This window comes from Ctenopharyngodon idella, chromosome 5 (genome assembly GCF_019924925.1).
Source record: "Ctenopharyngodon idella isolate HZGC_01 chromosome 5, HZGC01, whole genome shotgun sequence".
Classification (NCBI taxonomy): Eukaryota; Metazoa; Chordata; class Actinopteri; order Cypriniformes; family Xenocyprididae; genus Ctenopharyngodon; species Ctenopharyngodon idella.
Window position 1 is genome coordinate 24,021,502 of NC_067224.1, and position 20,405 is coordinate 24,041,906.

Consider the following 20,405-nt stretch of genomic DNA (forward strand, 5'->3'; position numbering starts at 1 on the left):
TGCTAATGATTAATCGACACTCGCTCAGAGTCATGCAGAACATGCAAATTCATAGGTCTTCTTGCACTTCTTGCACTCCCTCCGCTACGGCTGTCAGTCATTCTCAATTCAGCATTCAAACTGCGTGTCGCGTTCGGTTACAACAGTCAACACAATAAAACTCTCTCCAAGATGAATCAATGTTTCTATTATTATACTTCATCTGTAGATAAAGATACCAGTAATACAATACGCATCAATATATCTTCACTTTGTGCTTTGAACTTTTCAATGCGAAGCACTGCCGCTGCGCGCTGTGACTCCATGATGCTTCAAGCGCATCATTCTGCACACGGGATGCGCATAAGCGCTTTGTGCCGCTCTGTATGGGAGCCGTTATTATAATACTTTTGCGCAATGAAAGATTGTTAATAGCATTTTTTTTGTTCTGTCCTATCATATGTTGCTGCCTCATTAAAAAAAACTCCCCTATAAATTTAAAAGAAATGTCTTTTAATTTTATAGTATAGCCTATATTTATATATAAATATATTTAGTTTGTTATATGACTCAAACATTCATGAAAAACAAGCCATGAGTCATGGATGAAGGAATCAGCTGGACTCCTGCTTATTTTGAATGTCTACCGAGCTAGTGAAGCTATAGGTTTATTTACAGTTGTTAGCCTTCACTAGACTTTCGATATATGAGGTTGCGTTAGACTTTCGCCGTCATTTTGACGGACAGGATTGTAAAAATACCGTCATAATTATTACCATGCATCATTTTCATTTTTATATTTTATTAAGACATTTAATAGCTTCTGATTTCGTCCACATTTTCATATTTATTCACAAACTTATAGGATAAACAAATTAACTATTCATTTATTTATATTATAAGAAAGTATTATGGAAAGAAAGTTAAAGACTTCGTCACTTTTCAGTTTTCATCTTGAACACTTTTTGAGGATCGTGAGTGAACACGATCATCTCTTCCTCTTAACTACTTTACAGAAGGAAATAAACATAAATGAAAATAAAAAAATATGTTAAGTTGCAGTAGCCTACCGAAATCTGTATCACGTCAGTTCAGTCAGTGTTGCAAACAGTCACGTATACCTCAGAAATTCGTTGACCATAAACTTATAGTCAGCAGCAAGAAAAATAAAACGAACTATTTAAAACAGAACGAAATGGATTAGAAACTTAATTATTTAAGTATGGACAAACTGGGTGCGTGTAATCAAACGCATCGTTTTCATTTTATTCTGGAGACTGAACTCGCGCTCTGCTGCCACACTGAAGCACACTCACCACCTACTGGACAGGGGTGGGAATTACAGTTACAAGCAACATCAGCCTCAGTAATCTGTCAAAATGACGGACAGGCTGCAGATTTTTTCCGTCACTGCTAAAAAAAATTCCATCAATGACGGACAATTTTGAGATTATATATATATATATATACACATACACACAATACCGCCAGTGACACTCCACGACCGCGGTGGTGCGGTTGTCATGCCGACCGTCACAGCCCTAAGTGAGGCGTACAGTTTATTAGGCAATTTAGCACTTTTTTTATTATTACTTGAATATCGGATCGGATCGGTATCGGCCGATACTGAATCCCAGGTATCAGATCGGTATCGGAAGCGAAAAAGGCGGATCGGTGCATCCCTATTTCAGAGTGGCCCATGACTCACTCATCAGGCTGTTAGAATGCACTCATTATTTACTTGCTCTTATGTTGTCCAAAACCTGTTGACATTTTCTGCCACTGAGCATATTTTTGAATTTGACAATTGCAGTCAATGTGCACTGAAACTTTCAAGCCTCTAAAAAGACGCAAAACAAAATGAAAGTATCATAAAAGTGGCCCAAAGGACTCATTCTATATTCTCACTATAAGTCCACTTTTATTATATTTTCATTGTGCTTCTGTATCCTTTTTTGAAGCTTGAAAGCTTCTGTTCCTATTTATTTTTACTGCCTGATTTGCATGGATGATGCATTGACTGCCATTTGCATATCTGAACCACTGATTGGCTGATGCGAATATGGAAAAACTATGATTTAAATGAGTTGTCAGAAAGGTGCGGGATTTATATTACAGGCATGGCTACCCAAAGCATTCCATAACTCAAAAGGACAGCCAAATTAACTCTTGCCTAAGGGAACAGAAACTTGCTTGTCACCATTTTGCACCATGTGATGAACCACACCCTGTCTGGCTAGGAAGGAAGCAGCACTATCTGTCAACATAAGATGGTTCACTACAAGCTAATAAACATCAAACAAGTGTACTGTAGCTTAAACTTAAAGCTGATTTGCTGCTCGAAAAACATTTCTTATTATTAATGTTGAAAACAGTTGCACTGCAATGCATTTTTTCAGGATTCATAATGTTCAAAAGATCTGCTAGACGTACAAACATTTTTAATGGAAGTGTATATAGACCCTGAGAGGGCTGAGTGACATAGCTGAGTATTCACAATATACTCACAGTGATTTTACTGGTGAAATAAATTCAAGCAACATTATGAATATTGCAGTGATTTTTGAAAGCATATTCAAAATAGCCAAAATATTTTATAGTCACATAAGGGATGTCAGATTTCATGAATGATGGGCTTTTCCATATCTGGAAAGTTCAGAGAGTGCACATTCTGTGTGGCCCCGCAGATAAATCATTTCAATGTATTCAGATGCCTTTCCATTTAGAGAGTGCATTGATTTGGATTAGAACACATCATATCAACCTCTGCTGTGATGACATCAGGACAGATTAGGCTGGTGCAACCTAACACTTAAGTTGAATTTTGATGTTGTTAACCTTCCCTCTGGGTTTAGCCTTCATGCTGGAGACAAACAGGATAAGGCAACGGTGAATGTCTTTAACAACATTCTCATACCCTTGTAGTCATATATATCAGGGACCAGGGTGCCATAATGAACCCAATAATGTCAAATGAATTCTAGTTATACAAGGCTGTGGCTGGCAGGAGTGAATGATGTGGTTGTGTTGAGAAGATTTAAATGACATTTTTAAACAGAGCCATGTATGGTGTTTTAACTGAGTCAAGTGTACAATGGCTCTGTCTGACTACATGCAAAAACACTCTCCCAATCTTGTGCTCACTTTCTTACACTCCTGCATTTAGAACTGTCACTCACTTGGTCTTTTGCCTTTTCTCTGCTGCAGCGTTCTCTGTTAGAGTCCAGCAATGTGTCTGGACTTTATATAAATAAAAACAGATACACATGCAGTAAGGATGGGTCTGTTATTTATATGAAAGTGAGTGAGTGGACTAGTTCATGCAGATTTATATACATGTAATGGAATATATGTTCATATTAAATTATTTTATCATTAAATCAGTTTTCCACTTTTTATATAAAATATATATTTGATCGATAACACATTTATTATTATTGTTGTTGTTGTTGTTATTATTAGAACTCTCTCAGGCTGCATATATATGATCACAAAATAAAGTTAAAACAGTAATATTGTATAATATTATTACGATTGAAAATAACTATATATAGCTATAATATTTTAATATATTTTGGAATGTAATTTTAAGCCAATCCAAGTGCACTCCAGCTGTAAAACAGTGTCTGATTGGTCTCTAGTATCGTCCCTACCCACTATATCCTCCCACCATGCCCAAAATCCTGTTGAACTTTCAAATGACTGTGGAAAACACCGTGTCATGATCGCTACGCAATTGGATCAGGGAAGTCCTATAGCTTTATCTAAGCAGCATGTCATGTCACTCTGTGATCTGCGCATCATATTGGGTGCTTCTCAAATGGAAGGCTGCGTTTCTCAGCTGCCACGTCATCAAGCGCCCCTGAAGGCTGTCTCAATTTGAAGGATCCTTGGAAGACTACATAAGTCTATCTGTTATGATTTTACAGATCACATTTTCATGTAAAGCAGTTCTTTTTTTCATGCTGTGAAAAGAGAGCACTTCTAATATGCCAGCAAATGTAAACACACATGTTAAGTAATGGTTATATTCCCTATATTCACTGTAAAGCCAAGCTTCTAAGCAACTATTAAGCAAGTGGTTAAGTAATGTGATAACCCCCACCCGCTTCAGATTTAAGAGATTAAAGATAATGATTAATCGATTAATTGATTGTTAATTTAAACAACGATCAGTTATGGGAATTTATTTAAGTTAATATACCTCTTTCATACGGAAGGAAAAGCACATGTGTTCTCTGATTAGCTTTTGGATAAGGCTTCCCCAGCCTTCACATTCTGTTTCACCATGAATCCGGTAGACCAGTGATGCCACAGTGCTGCGTTACAAGGCTTCCTTTGTGCACTGCTGAGTTCAGGAAGTGAAGGAATCGCCTCAGATGGTTGTGGAGGCGGTATCACTCTGATTCATTGCCCAGAAATCATTGTGAAGTGAGAGTCTGCTTCAATAAAAAAGAGAGATGTTGGCTTTTTCTCTTGATGGTTAAATGAAAGTTTAAGATCATCTTTAGGTGATTTAATAAAAGCATAACAGCGATAATTTTTAATTTAAGCATCTCAGCTTTTTTCTGACATCTGTTCACAGGGAGACGGTAGCTAGATTGATTTTGCGGCCAGGGATCTATACATCATTTAGTGTCTTGATGGAGTAATTCTTTGGTCTTGCTCCTCATAAGCAGGCATCCTGAACACCAATGTTCTACTGTTTGGAAGCATTTGTTAAAGTCACCATGAATTGCAACTAGGGGTGCAACGGATCACAGTTGATCCGTACGGACCAGGTCCATGAGCTGGAACTTGAACTAGGGTCACCCAAGCTGCCCACGAGGTTATCGGCGCCGACGATGGGAACTTGACTGCAATGTTTTATTCTCCATCATAAATGGAGATTTATGTTATGTTATGTCATCGCAGATTAAAATCTTTAAATAAGAATATTTATTGCATTTATTAAGAAAAGGCTCCCAAGGCTCTATCGCCTATTCTCTCAATGGTGTACAATGTCTTTGGGAGGATTGCTGAGGCATATTGCAGGCAACAGCCATTTTAGGATTGTTTGTGATTTGGTCTTGGTGACTTAGGAGTCCTCTTGACTACTAATAACTTTTCACAGATTTAGGAACTAGTTTTAGCGTTAAAGTGCTTTGTGAAATACTCTTAGAGAAAAAGTTTATCCTAAATTGGCAAGTTAGGAGCTACTTTTAGCCTTAAGATGTTTTGTGACAACGCCCCTGATTATATATTGGAGCCGTGCATTAGGTCTTAAAGTGACAGCAGCCTATAAAAATCTGATGCTGTCTATGTCATTAATTTTAATCAAACAACAAAACACATCTATAACAAAGATGAATTAAGTTATAAATGAAAAGGAAAGTTACAATAACCCGCCCACCCCCCCAACCTTTTTTTTTTCCTGATCCAAAAAAATGATCTGTTCTGACTGAAAAACTGTAATATGATGAGTTCAGTGATCTATTGCACCACTAATTGCAACACATTTTACTTTTTTAAAGTGACACTTTCAAGTGAAACAGAATATGCAGTGAGGGGAAAAAAGATAAAACTTGATTTTATCCATCAGGAAATGATTGAATCATAAGATTTGGCTTGTAGTCTCTGTAGTTTTTGTCAGGTCCTGTAGATTCCATCTATTTATTGATGCACATGTTGAAAACATGACATGCCCAAATCTTTTTTTTTTTTTCCCCCTCTCTCTTGGTCAAGCATGCTTATTTGGCTGCCAGCATGTCTGTATGGCACGCTCACCTGGCAGCTTAAGGAATAATTTGTTGGAGTTTGGAGTTTTTCCCTTCTTTTCCACCTCACTTATGAATGCCCGTGCGCATTTTACTTTCTCTTTCGAATTATGGTAGCGGCAATTTCTTAAATGGTGGGTTCATTATTATTCTTAATGAAAACCACAACAACAAACAGTATGATGACAAACTTTTATATTAAACATAGAACTTTTATTAACCAAACGAATATGACGGACTGTTTTTAGCATTGATAATAAGAAATGTTTCTTGAGCACCAAATCAGCATATTAGAGTGAAGGATCAAGTGACTCTGAAGACTAGAGTAATGGCTGTTGAGGATTCAGCTTTGCCATCAATAGAATGGAAAATAGAATTAAAGTAATTACAATTGAATAGAACAGTTATTTTAAATTGTAATATTTCACAAGATTACTGCTTTACTGTATTTTGGATCAAATAAAAGCAGCTTTGGTGAGCATTTTTCAAAAGCATTAAAAAAAAATCTTACCGACACCAAACGGTAGTAGGCCAGCAGCCAATTACTGCACACAGAGAGGAAACTGTGTGGTGTTGTCCCAGTAACCCATCTTGCAAACCTGTATCTATCTTGAAGCAGGTTACGATCAAACATCTTAGTCTGACCCTTGTTTTCTTAATACTGTGTGGCTGAGAATCCTAGACCAACAAACTTGTTTTTACCGCAGCTTGTTTTGGATGACAACACTTCTGGCCATCTGTAACCACTTTTGTTCTTGTAGGCAGCCTACTAACATGGCTGGTGTGACCGTGTAAATTCCATCCTCGGTTCTTTGTGGTATTATTTGTGCAGATTTTAATGGATGAGGAATGTGAGAGCAAGCCTCCCTGCCTCATTGTTCTCACTGCAGCATTCCTTGGAAAACTGTCCAGCATCTTTCTGGACATTGTCTGGAATTTTATGCATTAGTGCCCACTGCCCAGGGTAACATTCCCAACCTTAAACTATATAACCCAGAACACAAGCATGGCAAAGTGAAATAGTAATGCACTCTTTTACTCTATACCAGTACGTTTATTAGAGGTTATCCACATTTCGTGTTCACGCTGGAATAAATTCTCAGCGTCTTTGCCAGGGTTGCTTGGCTACTCTGAGATTGTTTAGCATTCCCATGCTAATGGTGACACACACAAGGACGCAGTTGCACGCTATTGAATAAAAGCATTGCTGGTATCTCTTGGAATGTAAATGGACAAAAAGATCAGTTTATGCTCTGGATTGATTTGGCAGTAATTTGGCTTGCAGTCCTCATTAACCTGCCAGGAAATAATGAGTAAATAGAGTCTGATTGCTCAAAGTAATAGCACACCTCTTCACAATAAATTATTGTGAAGAGTTTTTCCAACATAAATTTTATGGCAATTCGTAGTTTCTACTTCCACTTGTAAACTAACCATTTACAATTTTTCTCCGTAAATGGCAAGGTAACTTAACCTTTTTCATGTTTTAATGTTGAGTAGTAGTAGTTTTAGGGTTGCAAAATTCCGGGAATTTTCAAAGCTGGAAACTTTCCATGGAAATTAACGGGAATATATGGGAATTAATGGGAATATATGGGAATTAACGTGAATTAATGGGAATAAACAGGGAATTTGCAAAATTGCAGGTTAGCCTGTAACAGGGTACTTAAATGTAGTTGAAAAAACAAACAAACATCTTACAGCATAATTTTGGTTAAAACAACCAGATTTAATGCAATTTCAGTTGAATTTTTACCCTGCACATTCCTCAATCTCATTCACACAGCACATTACTTACTGCAAGGCTATTGAGGCCACACCTCCACTGTGCATTCCTCCATAACATACACATTTGATCAAAAATACAGAAAAAACAGTAGTATTGTGAAATATAACTACAATTTAAAATAATGGTTTTCTATTTTAATATACATAAATTATATTTTAATTTCTGTGATGCAAAGCTGAATTTTCAGCATTATTTCTCCAGTCTTCAGTGTCACATGATCCTTCAGAAATCAGTCTAATATGCTGATTTGATACTCAGTTATCAATGTTGGAAACAGTTGTGCTGCTTAATTTTTTTTATTTTTTTTTTATAACCTGTGATACTTTTTTCAGGATTCTTTGATGAATACAAATTTAAAGAACAGCATTCATTTAAAATAGAAATATTTTGTAACAATATACACTACCGTTCAAAATTGTGGGGTCAGTAATTTTTTCTTTCTTTTTTTGAAAGAAATTAATACTTTTATTCAGCAACTATGTGTGAAATTGATAAAAAGTGATATTAAAGTGATTGTTAGAAAATATTTCTATTTTAAATAAATGCTGTTCTTTTTAACTTTTTATTCATCAAAGAATCCTGAAAAAAGTATTACAGGTTCCAAAAAAATATTAAGCAGCACAACTGTTTGCAACATTGATGATAACTGAGTATCAAATCAGCATATTAGAATGATTTCTAAAGGATCACGTGACACTGAAATAAATAACACAACAATTGCTGCAATAAAAATATATCTATTTTACATATTTACTAAATTAAAATTAATTGAATGCGAACTGTTATTTCATGTTATGACCAAACAAAATGTTTATATTTGTTTGTATATGATACATTTTATATAAATATTATACATTTATATAAATTTCCCAAAATTTTCAATTAATTCCCATAAAATCTCATAAATTCCCATAAATTCCTGTTAAGTTTCCAAATTGGAATATTTCCAAAATTCCCCAGGTTAAGTTCCCATGGAAACTTTCCGCCCCTTTGCAATCCTAAGTAGTATAGACTAGTGTTGTCAAAAATAACGATATTTCGATATGTATCGATACTGAAATATCTGAAACGGTTCCAATACGCCTTTTCTGCAGTATCGATACACCGACACCAGCTGCGTGCTCTTGCTCTTTCTTCTCTTAGACAGTGAACTGACACACGCACCCGTGTCCACTGGCACGGAGCAGAGCGAAAGTTTTCAATTCATACCTATGGAAGTTGAGCTTCAGGTTCACGTGCGAGCATGAAGCTCAACTTCCATAGGAATGAACTAAAAACGCTCTCTCTGCTCTGCTGGCTTCGCACCAGACACGCACCGTCACTCATGTCATTCGCTCCGGTTGAATAGTACTTGTATTGCACATAATTTTAGTCATTCGCGCAGATTTCACACTCACACCATTTAAGCGCACGCACCACTGATCTATACAAGTGACGCTCACATAAAGCCACTCAAACAGCTTACGAGAACCAAATTGTCTTCTTTTTCGTGGCCTATTGCGGTTTAACAGTCAAATACATACAAAATTATGTCAAAATGCCCATCTTGCTGAGTATTCAGGTAAATAGTCAGTTCTGGAATGTAATTAGTTGAGAGAAAACACATGTTGTGTAACAGTATATTGGATCCTCTATGCCTAAGCTCTTAAAATGACAGCAACCTAATAAACCTGCTGCTGTCTGTCATGTTAATCAAAGAACAAAAGACAAAGAGAAAATCACTCGCTGCTCTTGACTGAAAAACATTTGTAACTTTAATTATAAGCATTAATCTATTTAATTTTTACAATGAAAACTATTCAGTGTTATTTTACATTTGATTACTTTTGTTTCTGTATTATTTCTTACCTGAATACTAGTTAGACCCACCTGAAAAACTTAAAGCATGTTTATTTCATTTTTCTCTTTAATCTACTGTATTTATTTTGTGCCATCATTTGCAATTTATTTATTTGTTCTTATTTTATTACTGACTGTTTATTTGTAAATGTAGTTCAGTCATTTAAATAAAGCCTCCTTGTGCTGTGTTTAAGCTATTACAACAAAATAACCCAAATAATCAAAAAATTATGAGATGATAACAAATTATCTGTATGATGGTATAGTACTTTTACCTGTGGTATTGACATTTTTTTTTGAATATCGATATTTTTCAAGGTATCGTATCGAAGTTGGAAATTCCAGCATCGTGACAACACTAGTATAGACTCTTCATGTCTACAGTAGAAAAATAAAAAATAAGCTATTGTAGACACTGAGTATAATCTGTCAATGTATTTCGTCTCTGATTTGTGAAATGTTTAAATATCCTGTATCTCCTTTTACCTGTATCTCCTTTTTTTTTTTTTTTTTTTCTTTCTCCTTCTTGTGCAGTTCAAAGAAATCACAGCTGTGTGCTGTATTGTGTTTTTTCACATGCAGCATCAATGTGAGTTCCCTTAGCAAATACAGTGTGGTTTGTGCAAGGAAGGTTGGAGAGGTTTAACAAGGTCGATTCAAGTTGAATTGATTTTTGCAGTTAAGAGACAGTTATGATGCTTTACTTAAACTGTGCTTGACCTGTTGCAGAGTTTTCTGTCAGGGTTTCCATCCTTACTGTTGCGCCCTGCAATAAGAGTATCATTACGAAATGTTTAAAATGTTTTAAAAAATTGCACTTTATTTTAAGGTGTCTTTGTTACACTGTAGTTATATGTTTAAGTACTTAGTAATATTAAGTAACTGCATGTACAAAAATTATAGGGTTAGAATTTGGTTTGGAAACGTTTGTTTTGGCTTAGGGTTAGTTGCATGTAATTATGCATAATTTATAGTTATTACTATATTAACTACATGTAACATATGTAACAATGGCACTGTAAAATAGTGTTACCTAATATTTTTGGAAAAATCGTGTATTCAGCTAATAAAAATGTAGATGAACTTTGCATAAACTGTCACTTTTTACTCAATGTATGTTTAAAACATTTGCTATTTGTTTTCCCAACAAATCCATGTTCAGCGGACTAAAGGTCAGATAATCACGGATCTGTTTTCGTACTAATTCTTTTATCCCTCACTTTGTGCTGTGGAACATTTCTCATGCATTATATTTTGCGATTCAATTCAAAATGCAGCTCTATCATCCTGTTGTGAATTGATATTGTGTTGCTTGGCAATGAATGCACACAATTATACTTTCCCGTTCTCCAGCACTCTGAGACTCCCATTGTTGCCTTTTTAGGGGACTTTTTTTATTCCAGCCAGTGTCTTGCTGAATAAGATTCTTCAACATATGCACTGACAACAATGTTGAGCCTTTCAGCTCGTGATTATGGCCAGATTATGTGGTGAAATTATACAGGGGACTTTCTTTGTATAAATGGAAGTTTTATGGCATTATGCAACTGTCTTAATGGCTGTTGGATGGTCTAGGTGGATTTTTATGACTCATGGAAGTGTCAAGACCGCTATTGTGTGCTGGAGTGATGCAGCATGTCGTGTTTTGTGCTAGTCAGAACGTGGGCTGTCGAGTGAAGTCATAGTTAGACTTTCTTTTGTGAAACCGATCACGTATTGTAGATTTGGAGTTAAAAGATGCATTAAGTGATTTTTAAAAAAACGCTGCCGAAAGTAGATCGGACCGAGCACCACAACAAACTTGTAGCCAATCAGCAGTAGGGGGCGCATACACTCATGATGGGAGAGGAGAGAGAGTGAGCTGCACAAGAGGGAGATTTGAAGAAAGACTTTAAAGGTACAATGTGTAAAATTTAGGAGGATCTATTGACAAAAATGCAATATAATATACATAACTACTATGTTTTCAGTGGTGTATAAAGACCATACATAATGAACCGTTATGTTTTTATTACCTTAGAATGAGCCATTTCTATCTACATACACCGCAGATCCCCTTACATGTTAAGTTGCCATTTTGCGCCGGCATGTTTCTACAGTAGCCCTAAACGGAAAAACTGCTCTACAGAGCGCGATTTGTCACTATGTTGTTGTTCTTCTAAATGGGTCATGTTTTTACAGGCAGCTTGCATCGTCACTATGTTGAATACGCACGAAGAAATAGTAGTAGTTCTACTTTGTTAGAAGTAAGAAGAAACCTCATTGCTTGACTGGCTACTATCTGCTCTCTGACGACGACATCTTTGTCTTGTGTCAGCCAGATGGCAACCGTAGCTTCTCTGTTTGCTTTGAAAGGGAGGGGTGGGCGCCATCGGTTGCAGTTCGCAACCTCACTGCTAGATGCCACTAAAATTTACACACTGCACCTTTAAAGAGAGATGGTTGAGAGGTATTACAAAAGAGAAAAGAGGAATATTATTTGAAAAAGAATGGCTATGATCAGAAAAGAGCTTTAGGACCCGTGTTTATATCAGAAAAGCTTTCCAGCGCTTGAGAAACCTAAGCGGGAAGGCCTGAAAATTGACGCCGAGGTTGCTTCGTTTCTGCTCCAACATTGGTTTTGAGTGTCATGTCTCATGTGTATGTTAAATTTTATGCTTCCTTGTCGTTCGTTCGTCATCTTCGTTTGATTTTTCGCGAAGCATTATTTTGCTTCGTTTTTGCTAAGAGACACTCTTGTATTGCGTGTTTGTGCATTTTGGGGGTGGAGCAAATGAAGGGAGGGGTGTGTTTGTTTGGGTTGATTTCAGATATCAACAGTGTTCAACACCGATTTTGAGAAATTACATACTGCACCTTTAATGTACATCTGATGCCAAGCATACACTGCAAGACTGAAGCCCTGTGGGCATTAAAATACTCAGTTTCTTGTTGTCTGTCATGTTGCACTTTGATTAATCACAGCCATTCACAGTAGTTACAATCCTAAATTTCCTAACATATGAACAAACAACATGGGATCAGTCCCACCAAGATCACTCAAAATTCCACTTTAAGGGTCATTTTGTAATAGGAAGGATTTGAATCTCAGTCCTAAATCTTTTTAGGGGGTACGAATAGTAAGACTAAGTAAGAGTAAAGAGAAAAAGTAAGAATAGTGCACATGCTGAAAATAAAATATTTTTAATTCATTAATAATAATAATAATTATTATTATTATTATTTATTTGTTTATGAAGGTGCAAACTCTCTGGTTGCTCCAAACCTGTATGACTTTCTTTCTTCTGCTGAACACAAAAAAGATATTTTGAAGAATGTTGGTAACAGTACAGTTTTGGTGACCATTGACTTCCATTGTATAGACAAAAAACACACATTTCTCAAAATGTCTTCTTTTTTCCATAGATGAAATGAAGTCTTAAAGGTTTGCAACGACATGAATTTGAACTATGCCTTTAATAATCTAAGGGTGGCGAGCTTCAGTTTTGTAGTGTGTGCCTGGTTAGAGTAAACTAAAACCCTAAAAAAATATTCAAAAGTATCATTTGGCAGGTTATTTGACTTATTCTATGGCTTGGAGTGATAGTGGTCAGCCTGTCTGCTGAAATAGACCCTGTATTATAGCCTTTTTTGGCTGAAAATTATCTCAATGTGATTCAGTTACACATCAGAGAGATCTGCTTTGAGAGTCTCTGCGTCAACTGGGTATATTTTGTACTTAAAAGGCCAAATTTACTTCTCTACTTGGTTCTACCTTTTTTTTTTTTTTTTTTTTTTTTTTTTTCCATTCTTTCCTGCTGTGGTATTTTGCTGGTGTTGCTAGGCGATTCACTAGTGTTGGTAAATACAGGCTGGATTTCACCATGTGTTACTTGGCAGTAAGTCCTTGCTCTACTTTGACAGCAAGACTCTGCCTTCAGACAGCCAACCGCAGTTCGACTACATGAACCTGCTGATTCAAATCTACGCAAAGTGCCACTCCCCTCTCTCTTTTTCCCCTCACGCTATTAATCGCTTTTTCTCTTGCTCCACCTGGTCTGCAACATGACTGCCAAGAGAGCTACAGTTGTGAGCCCATGCTAACCTCTCACACAGCAGATGCAAATGTGAGGCGGAGTATCTGCGTATTACATTCACGGTAGAGTTTTCTTGTAACATTCCATTGTGCCAGTGTGGTGCAGAGACTAAATACCAGCAGCAGGATATTGGTGAGCAGATCAGGCACAAGGTCAATGCGTTTCATCTGGATTCACGGCCACATGCCATGTTGGGTCTTCAGAGCGATGCAGATGTCAAATCAAGTACAGCTTTGCTAATTTATGAAGCAAATCCTGTCTCCACAAAGTGTAAATGAGAACTACGGCAGGGCCAAAGTGCAAGACTGAAAAAAAAAAAAGAGGAGGAATCATTCCACTTAAAGTTTTTGTACTTGTGTTTAAGTCAACCACGGTTCATTTATTCCACTACAAGAAATGGTCCGATAATTATGGGTCTTCTGAGTGAATGGTGTTTTGGCTAATCACCTGATCTCAGTGTGGTGATCTCATTGAGGTGACTTGATTCATGTAAAATAAATCAACTTTTATTTATTATTATTCTGTAGTCTGTTGACTGCCACTGGATATGACTCTCATGTGATTGATATTAAAGGGATAGTTCGCCCAAAAATGAAAAATTGTCATCAGTTACCATCATGGCTTTCCAAACCCGTAAGACTTTTATCTTCAAACCACAAAATGAAGATATTTTAAATGAATTCTGAGAGATTTCTATCCCTCCATTGACAGTCCACGCAGCTACCATTTATGTCACTTCAAAACTTCATAAAGAGATCACAAAACTAGTCCATATGAATCCAGCAGTTTAGTCCAAATTTTCTGAAGAGACACGATCGCTTTATATGATGAACAGATTGAATTTAGGCTTTTATTCATATATAAACATTCATTAAGGGAATGAACCTCATTTGTTCTTGCACGTCAAACAAACATGCTTGAGTTTCCATTTACCATAACTGATGTGTGCGTTGATGAATCATTAAAAATTTAATAAAGTAATGTATTTTTTAGCAAATCATAAAATGAATATTCATTTTTCATATTGTATATTATAACTGAATTCATTTTGTAGATTTTAAATTGATTTTTAGCATTCAGTTTAATTTATTTAAACATATTGGCCAGTTATCAGCCATAACATGTCATGAATATAATAATCAGTTTGTTGTATCGCCCAGAATATTACTATCTGTTCATCCCTATCTTTAACTGCTTCTAGATTGACCCTAGCATTACATACTGTTTGTCTGCATAACCAAATACAGTCCTCAATGAATAGGTTAAAGGCCAGGCTACACTGTCCGGTTAGATTGGATTTAATGGTTTAACACCTTGCTGTTCTAACTGAGAGAATCTTATCTCATTCTCTAAGAGTTAGCAGTGTTGAACATGATTGGTTTGGGTCACTGTAGGGTGTCGTTGGAGTTTGAATGCATTTTTACAAAGGTTCACTTAAAGTTCACTCCAGTCTTTACTGCATTTTATTGTTTGAGAACACCATTCTAGACAAGATCTTTTCCATTTTGTTGGTTGTCCTTCTGGCACAGTAAGACCATCTGATTATCACTTTATGGGGTATAGTTCCTTGAGGAAAAGACTGTGAAAATACTGCGAGCGCTTCTCTCCTTACACACAATCTACACTTAAAGCGTAGCAATTTTGGATGCTTGCAGTGATTATAGTGGCAGCGATGTAGTTTTTGCCACTTGCTTCGGGTGTAGATTGAGTGTAAAACTGTGATGCGCTTTTGTATAAGCTTTGAATTTTTTCTAATTTTTTTCTTTTTTTTTCTCCCCTCTGGATTTTGAGGTGTGGCAAATGATGAATTTTACAATGGTGAAGTATTGTATTACATATGCTCTGGATTAAACCTTCCTGTTTGGAATGTATATTTGGCTTGTTTTATATCATAGAGCTGATGTAGTGATAGATTAAAACAGACAAAAGAATGCAAGCAGTGCCTCTGAATGCTCATGTGAGCATAATAGAAAATAAAGTTGCTAGGCAAGAGTGAATGTTTGAGAACCTTTGCAGAGACATGAAAATGAAAACCGTACTGAGCCAGGTGAGATATGCATGGCATTTTGTCCGCATTTCTTTAAATTCTTACTCTTCCATGCATTTATCTGTGCACAGCATCTGTATGCTACACTTTTTTTATTTATTGCTCCACACTATTTATTTCTATTTTTATTTATTTTCAGTTTTATTCATTTTTTTGTCTTCTCAATTTAATAAATTCACTCATATTTTCACTTCCACTTTAATTTAACTTAACTGAACTATTCAGAAATAAATCAATATATAATGAATCATATAAATCAATATATAATGAATCATATAATCAAACATAGCACACTATAACCAAAGCTACAAATAGCTAATTAAATAACTCTGTTTTTGGTTAACTTACAGTTAACAAGCTATTTGATTAGTCTGCTATGCTGCATACTACCCTATGCAAGTAACAAGATAAAGCATGTTCGTGGGGATTTGGGGTTTGTTGTCTTGTAGCTCCCTGATAATTCACTTCATTAGCTGCTTTAATCAACTAAGCAGTAACCAAGAAGAGAAGTGGTGTAACCGTGAACTTCTGTGTCTCAGACTGTTTTTCTGTACATCCTTATTTGCACAAAAGGCAGTTTGTTGAACCTAAAGCTGCTTTTTGAGAAGTTTGTTGTCAAGAGCCATCTTTGCTGCCCAGACAAACCTTTTCGGTTCCACTTTTGCTCCCTGAGACATTACAGTCCTTTCTGAACTTATGTTACCAGAGCTAATGTCAGGTGGTTGACCTTGGCAGCTTATGGGAAATGAAGCAATGAAAAGGGGTGTGAATGAGGAAATGGCAGCAGTTCAGTTTGTTTGGAGAAAGTGTGGTATTTAGAGCCCTCCAGCTGAATGAACCTGCTACAGTAGTGCCCTGTGCGAGGCCTTCTGTGGTCCTGAAGGAAGTGTGAGATGTAGCATCATGATGACTGATATAAGGTAGACACAGTCCTCAGGCTGTCTTTGGTTAAAATGATGAATTGTGGATTTATTTATTAAGTCACAGAAACAAGAATCTCCTACTAATGTATTTGTAGTTTGTGTTTTCTTTTAAAGAGGTTTAGGAAACATGTTCTGGCAGGTATTGCAAGCATGGCAGCATACATACGGGTCACCCAAGTTTGAGCTTGGCTCGTGTCATTTCCTGATCCCAACCCCCTTGTCTCCTTATCATTTCCTGTCTCATGTCTCACTGTCTCAGTGTATTAAAAAAAAAGTTGCTCAAAGTTCAAAAATAAAGTATGTAAAAACTGGGTAAAAACATTTTTCTTTTTTCTTTTCTTTTTTTTATTGATCATTATGTTCAAGCATTAAGAATGGTTGGTTAGAGGCTAAGTTGACAAAAAAAAAAATTAGCCCTATTTATTTTTACAATGCATGTTATTTATCTTATTGTGAGCGATTTATTCTTGCATATGTATTTTTTTTTTTAAATCCAGTAACAAATGCTGGACTTCTCCAATCATTTAGTCCATTTAAACCCTTCAAGCTCAAGTTCATCTTTCTCCACTTTTGATTACAAGTCCTCGCCTTACATTTTTTTTCTTTTTCCATAATCCATTGCACTCGGATGTACGTCACAATGTGGAAAAAAAAGAACTCTTGGTACTTCCATTTCAGGACTTTAAAACAGCATCTTAGGTGTCTTTTACACTAGATTCATTCTTACTGGTCTGTGTAATCATAACAAAGTCATGATGCGTCTTTTTTCCTCTAGTGATTCATAGCATGTTTTTAAGAAGCTGTGTTAAAGTTTTGACATGCAGTGCAGCATTAATGTCAGTTATAGTAACAGTGGACCTATCAGATTAGGGATAAGAATATTTATATATTATTCTTGCATATTATTTTACATATATTAGCAATGTCGTATGGGAGTTAAAGTCGGCATGAAGCGGAAGCTGCCATGGTCTTTTGTTCCTTGTTACCTATTATGACGTATGTGAATTTTGATGAAAGATTACGAGGGCACATGAATTAAAACAAAAACAAAAAACAATAGCTACATTTACATGGACACTTTTTGTTTAAATCAAAATGAAAACATTCTGTTTGATGAATCCGAACATAGTGTTTACATGAGCATTAAATGAAGTGATTGGGTTGTTGTGCGAATTTTCCGTAAGCTTAAAATTAGATTTGATCTTTTGACATGCACACTGCATGAATATACTAGTGTTGTCAAACTAGTTTTAAAAATGTGACGCTTTGAGCACTGTTGAGCAGATTCGTAAACCCCTCTGATTGGCCTTTGTGTTCACGAATTCATCAGATATGTCTGTGATTGGCTACAATGGTCGACGCACGGGAGCATTTAAAAGCACACGGAAGTGTTTGATTTTAAAAGCGGAACAGGAGCGTTTGAAAGCAGACGTCTATCAGAAGACCAATCCACTGATAGATGCCTGCTTTCAAACGCTCCCGTGTATATCTGTCTAAGCACTTGGTGAGGAATGTCATTGACTATTTACAATGCTTTTGAAGTATTGATCATTGTAGCCAATCACAGACATATCTGATGAATGCGTGAACACAAAGGCCAATCAGATGTTTACGAATATGCTCAAAGCGTCACATTTTTAAAATTTCGTTACCGACTTGGTATCGTGGTCGGTACTTTTGACAACACTAGAATAGTTTCCCACTGTTGACGCATACTCGCCATCATTTCTTTTCTTTGTTTTAAAGAGCAGACTTAATATTTATCTGTTTCGGGCCCTGATTAGGACACAACTAGCACATGAAGATTTGTGTTGTGCTGCTTATGTTTATCAAGCAGTAAATATGCTCCTTTCCACACCCAAAACAAGGCATCTGTGGATGAGAGTCTGAAGCAAGGACTGCTGGGATGACATTGTCCTGCAGCACTTCTCATGATGAGTAGAATGAGAATTTTAGAATGACATGACAGTCATTTATGACACTATTCAACAACATGCGACGTGTGTCATACGTCATTACGGCATTTCTACATCATTGAGCAACTTTCCAGTTTTGGTGTTCAATCCGATCAAGTGTTTACATGTCCTATCGAATGGATTAGAAAAGGTTTAAACCACCCTTTACAATCCAATTCATTCTGATTGGCATTGTTACATGTGACTTTTATTTAGACTGCTACTAATCTGATTTCAAATGGATTATTAGGGTACATGTAAACGCAGCTACTGATGTTCATGAATAAATTATTTCTAATAAATATAGCAGTATTCCATAAAAAAAAAAAACTAGAATTGTTGATTTTGATTTCATGGTGACTTGAATACACCTGTAACTGTGTCTTCTGTTCAGTGGGCTGTCTTAAGATCCTGGTGTTAGGTGAGTAGTGTTGAGAGACAGAATTTGTAGCATGTGATTGGTGTAAAACATATGCTTTACACTGTATTATCATGAAACAAAGTTCAAATTTCTTCCTTAGTCAAACAGCCACACCCACCAATGGGAACTGCTTCCTGACCTCATTCCCCCCCCCTGCTGTTACACCAGCCTGAGGCCATCTCGTCCTCTATGCCTAACTATTGACTGCTACTGGAACTACCCTTGTGATTCTATGCAAGGCTTGACATTAACACCCGCCAAATGTGGGTGGATTTCAACAGTGGCGTGTAACACAGTCACTCCTACTAGCCACTTTGGCGGGTTGAATTTTATATATAATATATACATTTTTCAATTGTAGGCTTTTAAAAAGGCACCTGAAACAATAAACTAAGTGCAATGTAGTGTTGTCAAAAATATCGATTTTTCAATACATATCGATCCTGAAATATTTGAAACGCTTCCAATACTCATTTCCCGCTGAATAGATACACGATACCAGCTGCACTTTCTCTCTCGCTCTCGCTCTCTCTCTGAGAGAGTTGACACACAAACCCGCCTCCCATCACTCATTCATTTTGCTCCGGTTGTTTGTGTTACAGGGCTTGAATTTTGGCGTGGGATTGTGCGTATTGCGCATAATTTTACTCATTCTCTCAGATTTTGTGCTTACATTCAAAATGTGCCCACATAAAGCCGCCTCTCAGTACTAAATTGAGTTCTTTTTCGCTGCTTATTACTCTTAAACAGCAAATACACACAAAATAATGTCAAAATGCTGGTCTTGGCGAGTATTCATGTAAACACAGTTATGTTTTACGTGAACGTAAACAGTTGAGAAAGAAAACGTGTAACAGTATGATAGATTGTGACATGGTAGAGTGTGACAGGTCTTAAAGTGACCTGCTGCCAAATTATATAATAATTTGATAATATTAAAAATATGAAATAATATTAAAAATATCTATATGGCAGTTTTTCCCCGTGGTGTCAGTGTCAAAATTGTGGCCAGTGAAAAAACAGCGAGTAACTTTTGGAAAACCACTAATGGCTACAGTGGCTGGTGAGGAAAAAAGGTAATGTCAGGCCCTGGTTCTATGCATAATGATTGGATTTTATGATGTGGCAATTGCACTCAAAAATTGAGGCAGATGAACATGTGCTTGTAGAGGTGGAGTTTAAGAGGACTGAATGATTTAAGAAGTCCTGCATATGTCAGTGGAAAAAGTCCAGTTAAAAAAATTTGATTAAACATTACGAGGTCAAAACATTAAAAAAAAAAAAAAAAGTATGCATGGATGAATTGTTCATAATAAGATCTATAACATGAATTTAGAAAATGTAAAGAATTAATTTATTTCATGTCGAATTGAAGTATAATCTACAAGACAAATTATTTATAAAACTGTTTAATTTATCATAATGTATTTACACAAATCATCCTGCGTTAAATGTTTGGATACATTTGATTCTTAATATTGTTTGCCCTTTATGTGTAGGAATGTTTAAAAAAAAAAATAGAACAAATGCTAGTTTTATTTATTTTGCATTTACAGATTCTGCAACAAACATTTGCAGGTGTTACTTTTTATCCATTGACAAGGCTGTTGGTTAAATTTG

General features: G+C 36.1%; 1 protein-coding gene across 2 annotated transcripts in view; it reads left to right on the top strand.

Moving 5' to 3' along the window:
• Nucleotides 1–20,405, top strand: part of coro1ca (coronin, actin binding protein, 1Ca) — a 52,108-nt gene that overhangs the window by 3,871 nt on the left and 27,832 nt on the right. The window lies entirely within an intron of this gene.